Below are 10053 nucleotides of genomic sequence, written 5' to 3'. Positions count from 1 at the left end.
TAAAAGATTATTCTAAGTTAAAAGAAAAAGGAATCCCCCAAATTAAAAGCATTATATGTCCTGGATCTTTTAATGGACTGGGCTTTGACTGGGCTCGCATCTTTGACTGGGCTCACATCATAGTCCTTAATAGCTTTACATTTAAATTCCAAGACAATAAAACATTCCACTGTATTGTTATAAAAATCAGGAGACATTTCTAAACCAAACAAAGGCCCCTTTTGGTATAAAACTAAAAACTCATATTGCAAAAAAATAAAGAATACAAACCCTAAACGTTTTTTGTCTACCCCCCTTGTTTTTCGGTCTTAAATGTCAGAAGTAACAATTAACGATTTCTTTTAACTTCTTCAGAATTTTTATATACAGTCAAGCACGTATATATGGGTGTATGCCATTAAAAACACTGTAAAACATGAAAGATAAACATTAATGCATACGCTTATATTCATAACGATTATGCCTGAGAAACAAATGGGGAAGGACCAGTTGTAAACCGTTACCTTAGGAATTATTTTCAGGAAATCCTGAAAACCCTTTTCAGGAAAAAAATGAAACTCATGGATAAATGACTATGTGTTCTAATAATAATAAAACATAGCATCATAATGAAAACAAAGCAAACATACATTTTTCTTTCAACCATACAGGTTTTGTTGATTCAGAAAGTGATGAATCTTACATTATCATTTGTTCTAAGTGGTGCAATTTAAAAAAAAACAAAACTGGGTTAACATTTCAACGGTGATTGTTATATCACTGAGAACTTTTTTCACTGTAAGTAACAAAAACCCAACTCAAGTTAGGAAAGCAATAAAGGTGCCTGTTGGCTAAGTGTGTGCTGAAAGGTGATGGAAAGTTGCCTGAATCAAAGGGAAACTATGCAGTCCGTGGAGATCACAATGACCTTGAAACTCAAAGCTGCCACCCACTTCTATCTGCCTCTCCTCAGGTCCACCTGTCTCTTCTCAGCTCCAACCTGTGGAAGAATAAAGCTGGAAAGACGAGTGAAAAGTATAGGGGGAGTGGTCAGAGGAGGACTTGCTGAAAGGGACCCCGCTGAGCAAAGACCAGGAGAAGGTCCAGAGGAAGGCATGGGGGAATCTGGGGAATGAGCACTCCAGGGAGCAGACACAGTCAGTGCAAAGGTCCTGAGGCAGCGTCTTTTGTGATAGTTAATCTGTAGTTCCCCACAAAAAACCAATGCATCTGAGGGCAGAACATCTGTCTTTATGGGGCTTGGAGTGGAACACCACCCATTGGGCATTTCTGCTTTGATCCATAACAGGAAAAGCTATCAACTCAGCTGAACCAACTCAGGCAACACAGGGAGGTTACTGGAACCCACATGAACCTTGAGAAGGAAGCAAAGGTGGGAATTCCCTAGTGGTCCAGTGATGAGTACTCTGCGTTCTCACTGCCGAGGCTGCGGGTTCAGTCCCTGGTCGGGAAAGTTAGACCCCCCCCCCAAGCTGCACAGCAAGGCCAAAAAAGAAAGAAAAGAAAAGAAAAAAAAAAAAAGGCAAGTGCTCTCTGCTGCATCTCCCCTTTCTGGTTCTCCAAAATGTTGACCTCACTTTCTTAAACAGCCTTCCTCACCGGGACAAGAAATATGGCGGCCATGGGTCTTCACACGTGCCCACTGGGCATCACCAGGAACTGCATCTCCCTCTCTGTTTGAGAAATTCTGGGCATGGATCGTGACTGGCCTGGCCTGGGTTATGTGCTCACCTGTGCACCAATCATTTGTATCCGGGAGCCAGGCATTTTGATTGGTGCAGAAGGTCCATCAGCGATTGCTCACCGTGGTGCCAGCCAATCATGGCCCAGCATTGTAGGATGACGTGAACCTGGCCAATCCCACTTGAACCCAGTTTAGGACTCAGAGAAGAGCAATGCCAGGAAGGACTGTGTTTCTCCTGGGTCTGGAGGTTCTAGATGCTGGAACAAGAAAAAAAAAATCCATCTTATATCAATGTGCCCCACACCAGGGACCTACATTTTCAGGTTGGCACTATGATAGGGTTCTAGTTCCTCTATCGCGATATTTCTATCATTACTTTAAAAACATGACATTTTAAGGTTGTTAGGGGCTGATTTACTGCTTCCATGGTCGATGTCAATGTGACACATTTTACCCTCTTACAGGGCAAACAGGTAGTGCTGCAAGGCAAACAGTATCCCCTCAAAATTCATGTCCAACTGTGACCTCAGAACGGGACCTTATTTGGAAAGAGGGTCTCGCTCTGCAGATGTGGTGCAGGGAAGGGTCTGAGATGAGGTCCTCCTGGAGGAGGGTGGCCCTACATCCAATGGCAGGGTCCTTCTAAGACACAGAAGAGGAGGGACCCAGACACAGAGGAAAAGCCCTGGGAAGACAGAGGCAGAGACGGGAGGGACGCGGCCACAAGCCCAGGGATGCCTGGAGCCCCCAGGAGCTGGAAGGGACGGGAAGGACCCTCCCCTGGAGCCTCTGGAGGGAGCGCGGTCCTGGGACACCTTGACCTCAGACGTCTGGTCTTCAGAGCGGAGCACAGTCAGATTTCTGTTGTTTTAAACCACAACTTTTATGGTAGTTCATTACAGCAGCCACTGAAAACTCATATAGGTACGATCCAAGTTTGAAGGCTAATTAGGAGTCCTAACGATACCACGCAGTTTCTGTTTCTAAGTATTTTCTTTGCCGTGTTCTTCTTTGGAAAACCATGAACAGAACATGATTTTCTGCTTCACACTTTCTAATCGTTTTGAGTCATGTGTTCCTTCCACTTTATTCCTAAGTAAATTCTCTTTGCATCTTTAAAGACCATGTCCCAAAGCCTGTTGTAACTTCTTTGAACTCAGTTTGGGTTTGGGTGCCTGTCTAAGCTCTTCTGCTTACAACGCGTGCCTGTGTGTTGTCCGTGCCCACGCCACTGACAATTCGGCAAATCCGTGTTTCTCTTCCGCGATGTGCAGGGAGGACTGACGGTCACCAGACACAAGAATGTCTTCCTGCTTGTCTGTTTTCAGAATGACTTAAATTCTCTGCATAACTCATCTGTTGTCCGTAAGTGAGGCTGCCCGTCCTAGTTCATGAAAGAGGCATGTTCCCAAAGCAGAAGGGACCTTACCTGGTGTCTTCAATGCATCCACAGGTGAGAGAAATACCCTGGGATCTAGCCTTATGAGACCCACGGAAGGGCCAGGGATCCAACCTTCGCCCCCTGCAGTGGAAGCGCGGATTCTTAACCACTGGACCGCCAGGGAAGTCCCAGAAGTAGCTTTTAGTGACCTTTCATTCCAGCCTTTCGTGCACCTGCCGTATGAAATCCCAGAGAAGCTACTTGATTTGTATTCCCAGAGGCAGGATGTAAAATCAGCGTAAATGCAGGTCAAAATGCTTTGTCAAAAAAAAAAAAAAAAAACACCGAAAACCACAAGTCTTGACACTGCGTAGAAGGTTGAATAGTCGCCATCACAGGACATCTCTCCGGCATGAATAGTTTCACCTTGAGGTAGAGACCCCTGGTAACTTTTATTTCGAAACGGAAGCCCGATCTTGGTTTCTGCCGCGTTGCCATCCAGAGCTGAGGTCTTTGAACGGGTGCCGTGGCGTGGGCTGCTGACCCCAGTCTGCATGGGATCCCGTGGTATGGAGGAGAGAGCTGAAATTCCATTATCTTATCCCCCTGCACTTGGTTTCCTACCAAGCAGAATCTGGAGACCCAGAGTGGAAGAGCCTGTGTCTGTGACTTGTTCTAGATGCTTCCGGCTCAGATAAGGGGGAGGGATGGAGAAATAGCTTCCAGTTTGCCGAGCAGTCCCCTTCAGCGCGTCCCCCATGGTGGGTCGGACTGAGGTCATGTCTGTATCTGATGCTTTTTCTGTAGATTTCTACCCTCCCCGCTGAGCAGAATTTGCTCCAGCCCATTTTGCAGATATAATTCAACTGTGCTTGGGAGATCTGGGGAGTTCCTCTGAGGTGTACTTCTTATTTTTTTGTTCTAAAAATTCGCTGTTGAGAAAAATCTGGAAGGATTTTAGTAAATGCAGCAGAATGGGAGACTTCCACTGACTGTGGTATGAAGGAACGAGGTGAAACAAAAATACCCCCTCATTTTCAGAGAGGTTGCCAGTAGCTTGTATTCTCATTTAAGGCTTACCCTAGACAGACCGGGGGCAAGTTTCACATGCAACATTCCTGAAAGCCTCTTTCTGCTCAGATAAAGATACATCCCCACTAGCTATTAGTCTACCCCGGGATTTCCCAGTTATGCAAGGAGACGTTTCCTGTGCAGACTTTTTTTTTTCCTTTCTCTCCAGTCATCCTAAAATATGTAGGGTCAGTCCTTCATCTGATTATGGAGGCTGGGTAGCAGCCGCTGACGCAGGATTTACTTTTACAATCCCTGTTAAGCAAAAAACCATATAATCCTGTGGTCATGCACAGCCCCCCCTGGAACATGAAACTCTCCCATTCAAGATTCAGAGCGCCTGCTCTAGCAAGAAACAGCCACTGTATCCCCAGAGACCCTGTCTTGGGGAGAAATCAGGTAAGAGGATGAAAGATATAAGAAAGGAGTAAAAAATAAAGGAGTGTGGGTTCCACACATCCTGTGTATTAACCACGGGTACGACACAGGTACTATGTTCGGGTCTTTGTCTACAGGATTGCATCCTGCGGTCACAGCAGCCCTGAAAGATGGGCATCATTGTTTTTATGCTACATTTGGGGAAGCTGATTTTAGGGAAGGTTTCTGCCCAGCCAAGGAAGAGTGGGAAGGAGGAAAGGGGGGCGTAAGCCCAGCTGTCTGTACTCTTTACCAGTGGCTCTGCTGTTAAGGGGGTCCAATGAGAAGAGTGGATGGGAGGGCTCTTACGGTGATGCAGACAGAATCCTTCAAGAAGACAGATGCCGCTAGAATGAGAAAGATGGAGAAGCAATTGCTGATAAAATCGTGGGGCGCACCGTGCAAGGAGCTGCCATCCCCCAAATCACATGGCGTTTGGTGACTCTGATGGACTCCAACCTCTTGTCGCTTTGGAGGTCAAATCACTCCTTGCCTCAGAAAGCACGTTCCGCGCTGTCCTAACTTACCGACCTGGCCCTTGTCCCCTCTACCCTCCGCAGCCTCCACCTTGTGGAATTGTGGGGAAACAGATACATTTAATCCAACCGATATGTATTTAAAACCCTCCGTATTCAAGGAATTTTGTTGGCACTTCTGGGGATCCAACAGTAAATCAAACATGGTTTCTGGAGCTAACCACCGAGGGAGCAGAATAAATGTCGAAACAAAAGGAATAAATACACCAAGCTATTTTTTTTTAAAATTATGGAATCATGGAAAAGCCGTAAGGCTATATTCATGGAGTTGTCATATCCGTTATGCACTGTGACTTTTTATATTTACACATTTCTTAGTAGAATTGAACCTCATTCATTCCCTCACTCACTTATTCATGCATTTGACTGAGCTCCTAGTGTGTGCTAAGCTCTGTGCTAGTTTCCGGGTTTCGAAACGTAACCGTATAATTAGACAAGGGCAAGTAACTGGCCATAAGACAAGCAAAGGGCCACATGGATGGGCAGGAATGTTGGAAAGTGCTATGAGATGGAGGCTGAAGAAGAGATCATCAAACAGCGGCAGGGAAGGGACACACGATGGACTGAAATACGTACCTCAAGATGAGAACGTGCATGGACGTCACAAGAAGGAGGAAGAGAAGAAGGGAGGGGTCTGCTACCATTTCTTCAAAGCCGGAACATCAGCAGATACAAGGTCCCTGGACAGGCTGGCAAGACCCTGCCATGTCATGTGTCACCGTGGACAACTTCAGAACTTGTTTTGAGGATGGGGCAGCCCTCCAGGTTGGTGTGGGACAAAGAAACAATGGATGAAGGAAGAGGCAGGCAGAAGCCAAGACTTGAGCACCAGACCACCGTACCGAGCGGGCAAGGCCGTTGGGCTCAGCAATTCTCAGGAGTCGCAATCCACTAGACTTGGCCACCAGTTGGCTTCAAGGTCCTAGAGGAGAGGCACATGGGGACCGTGACTTCGGTTTCCAGTTTAGCTGAGTAGGTGGATGGCAAAGCCACGCAAGGAAGCTAAGGAGATGTTCTGGGGACAGGTTTTTAATAAATGTAATTAAAGGGTTTGGGGCATGTCAAGAAAGAGGATCCCTAAAACCAGTCCCTGGAAATATGTCAACACACATTATTGCTAATGGACGCAGTGAACGGACCCACTTATGACCTGGCCCCTGATCTACCTGGTGGATGCCCGCCGCCTTGGGCAAGGGGCAGTGAGGAATTCCTAGACACTTTTTTGTTGTTGTTTCTGGTTGCAGTGGGTCTTAGTTGCGGCATGCGTGTGGAATCTAACCCAGGCCCCTTGCCCTGGGACCACAGAGTCTTATCCACGGTGCCACCAGGGAAGTCCCTCCTACACACTTTTCAGGAGAAACCAGGCCAGTCCATGCTGGGTGCATCAGAAGCAGCTCACCTGAAGGTTCATTTCTGGACACCTCCTAGCAGCTCCTGGACAGGTACCAGGCATGCCGCAGGCTCACTCAGGACACCTGGCATGTTCCCCTCCTGGATGCCGGCCCTGGGACGCCCCTGTTTCTTTCTCTTCACAGTGGGTGCTCTTCCTAGCTCTGCCCAGGGGGGCTCTGCTGATGGAAGTCCTCACCTGACCCCTTGGTCCCCTTGCCCAGATCTGATTCCTCCTGGGAACCAGGATGCCTCCTTCTGTCCCTTTCCCTTCTGCGTTGGGAACCAGGATGCCTCCTTCTGTCCCTTTCCCTTCTGCGTTGGGGACAGGATGCCTCCTTCTGTCCCTTTCCCTTCTGCGTTGGGGACAGGATGCCTCCTTCTCTCCCTTTCCCTTCTGCGTTGGGGACAGGATGCCTCCTTCTCTCCCTTTCCCTTCTGCGTTGGGGACGCAGGGTCCTCGCCAACCTCTGTTATTTCGCCCTGTCCACAAGCGGTTCTCACTTGCCCCAGCAAGTACCACCGGGCTCCCCAGAATGCCGGCAGCGGCCCAGCCCCCCTCGGGCTCTCCAAACGGGACGAGAGCATTCCACCTTTTTGGCAGGAAGATCCTCACAGGGGGAGGGAGGCTGGCGGCCAGGAGCCACAGCAGAGGCGGGAGGGCGTGGCCGCGGGGCTCACGTGGCAGCCGCGCCTGCCCTCCGGGTCGTGGGGGCGGTGGGATGCCGGCGGGCGCAGCCGGCTCTTGCCAACCCCGGGGTTCGGAGGCGCGGCCAGAGAACACTCCGACCCGCCCGGAAGAGTGCAAACCCTGTTCCCTCTCTCCTCTGCGGAAAGAAGGAGACCCTATCCAACTCTGCTGGGAAGGGCGCTCCGGGTGCGGACTTCGAGCAGCAGTTCGCACCGCGCTCCGGGCCTCTGCCCCTCCCGCGGGTCCCCAGAGTTCGTCTTGGACCCGCAGCCCTCCTTCCCAAAGCCGTGTGCGCTTGGCCCCTGCCGGCCCTCCCGGCGGCGTGGACGAGGCGTGCCCACTCGGGACGCGGCGCCATGAAGAGCCGAGAGGAGGGCTGAGCGCAGAGCGGCGCGGCCAGGGTCCCTGCGCCGGGGCCCGCGCCCCGTCTCCCCGGGGTGGGGCAGGGCGGGGGTGGGCCGAGGCGTGCACTCGGGGCAGTCTCTGGGCGACGCGCATAAAAGGGCGCCGGCTCGCCGCGCCGCGCTGGGAAGCCGCGCCGCCTCGCCCCCGGCCCCGGGAAGGGCATGGCCCCGGCGGACCCCCGGCGGTGACGCGCGCGCGCCGGCCCCGCGGATGCTCTGGGCGCAGCGCTCCCGTGTGCCGCGGCTTCCGAAGGACAGGTGAGGACCGAGGGCGGCCGGGGCGCGCGGCGGGGAGCCGGCTCTGTCTGCCAGGGGCGGGTGACGAGAGTGCGGGACGGACCTGTGCCGCGGGGGGCGAGGGCAAGCAGACGTGTTGAACTGTTTCCTGGCACTACAGTGGAGGGGCCGAGGGGCCGGCTTCCGTCCAGGTGAGAGGCTGACGGAATCCTCCGGGAAGATGCGCTGAGTAGGTCTAAGGAACCCCCGAGCCTTTCTTCTCTCCTCCCTCCCCCTCGCGACCTCTCATTCATCCCTCCCTGGTTTCCAGGGCGTCACCAAGGGGATCCCCCAGCGTAAGCGATTGCGCTGTTGCGTTGGCGGGGGACACCGCCGCTGCAGGGCCGCCTCGCTCCGGGGGCTGAGACTCTCGTCCTTCTCCCCCTTCGTCTTCCCCTGGAAAGGGGGAGACGCGAAGCCCCCCTCAGCCGGGGGCTGAGCCGCGCGGGAGCTGGGGAAGTCACCGTCTGGGAGAGACGTCCTTCGCTGCCCGGGTGCCAGGCCTCAGAGACCCGCGGGGCCACCCGAGCCGCGCTCGGGGAAGGCTCGGCGTTCACCGCGCCGCCTGCCCGCCGCGTGAGCGCGGGCGCTGGAAGCCGGCCAGGGGCGCAGGGCCGCGCGCCCGGCCCCTCCAGGTTGTCTATCGCCTGGTGTCCCGTGGCCAGCCTCCCGGGGTTCTCCGGGCGTGCCGGGAGGTCCTGCAGGCTCAGGGCGCTTTCCCTCGAGACCTCGGGACCAGGGTTCCCGGGGGAGCGTTCCTGCGGTCTTCCGGGGGGAGCCGGGTGGAAGGCAGGATGCGGAGCGCGGCGGGGGAGGGGGCATCGGGAGGCCGTCGGCAGAAAACCAGGGCGGAGGTCAAGCGCGCAGGCGGGAGCGGGGGAGGCCTGGGCTCAGCAGAGCCAGCCGGCTGCTCTCCGCAAAGCGGCAGCGGAGGAAGCTGCGCTTGCCTGTTGCGCGGCCGCCTGCACCGACAGCTCTGGAGGGGCAGCTGAAAGGCGAGACGCGTCCGGATTTTAGAGAGCATCTCTTTGGAGGCCCTGTAACGGATGGAAGGGCTGCGGCCTCGGGGTGTCCCTACCGCGTGTGAGCGGAGGGAGAGTTTATGATCAGAAGTGAGGGCTTGCCCAGAGCAGGGACGAACCGACAGGCGCGTTTCTCTTCCGTGCCCTTTACTCTCCATGTGTGTTACTTATCTGCAAATAAACTTCATGCAAGAGTTGACAGAAATATGAGTCGATGAAGGAAGGCATGACCGATGCATGAAAAAATAATCACGGACATTCTAAATGAGGTAGCTGATGCAACCTAATTTTTTTTTTTTTTTCCGGTACGCGGGCCTCTCACTGTTGTGGCCTCTCCCGTGGCGGAGCACAGGCTCCGCAGCCATGGCTCACGGGCCCAGCCGCTCCGCGGCATGTGGGATCTTCCCGGACCGGGGCACGAACCCACGTCCCCTGCATCGGCAGGCGTACTCTCAACCACTGTGCCACCAGGGAAGCCCACAACCTAACATTTATCTGACCGTTTCTTTCCTTCCCTCCCTTCCTTGCTTCCTTCCTTCCTTCTCTCTTTCTCCTTCTTCCTTTTTTTTTTCTTTTGTCTTACTGATCTTTTTTGTTTGCCTCAAGATTCTTCATCAGGAAATAATTCCTTTCCTCTTTCTCTAGTGGCAGATTTTTCAGAGGTTTGCCCCAAATTTCCTCTCCGGTAACTATGGTGCTGCACCATCTCAACATTTGGGCTCTTCCAAGGAAAAAACAATTAAGGGTCATAAACAAAACCACATATAATGGAACGTATTTCGCTTTAGTGAATGCCTCTGTAAGCACTTGAAGAAGATATAATTAAAACTTTAAGGAATGGCATTAAAAGAAGGAAACCCTTCTGATAATAACGGCCTTCCTGAGAAGCTTTTTATTCCGATATATACAATAAGCAACGGCTCGGCAATAACGTTGGAGGCGGACGCATAACATTTACTTTTATTATTCATTTTATTATAGAAACATGAATGTATCTCTCCTCTCTCTGTATCTATAAGCACACACATATATACACATTTATACAAATATATATGTCTGTGTATGTATACCTTTATACACGCACATATGTATGTAAGTACATTTATGGGCGTGTATGTGGGCATGTGTATTCCGTACCCTCCTACACAGCATAGGGAGATCTCCAAGTCATCCCAAAGTCAG

Source organism: Globicephala melas, chromosome X (genome assembly GCF_963455315.2).
Source record: "Globicephala melas chromosome X, mGloMel1.2, whole genome shotgun sequence".
In the NCBI taxonomy this organism is placed as follows: domain Eukaryota; kingdom Metazoa; phylum Chordata; class Mammalia; order Artiodactyla; family Delphinidae; genus Globicephala; species Globicephala melas.
This window is presented reverse-complemented; position numbering follows the sequence as displayed.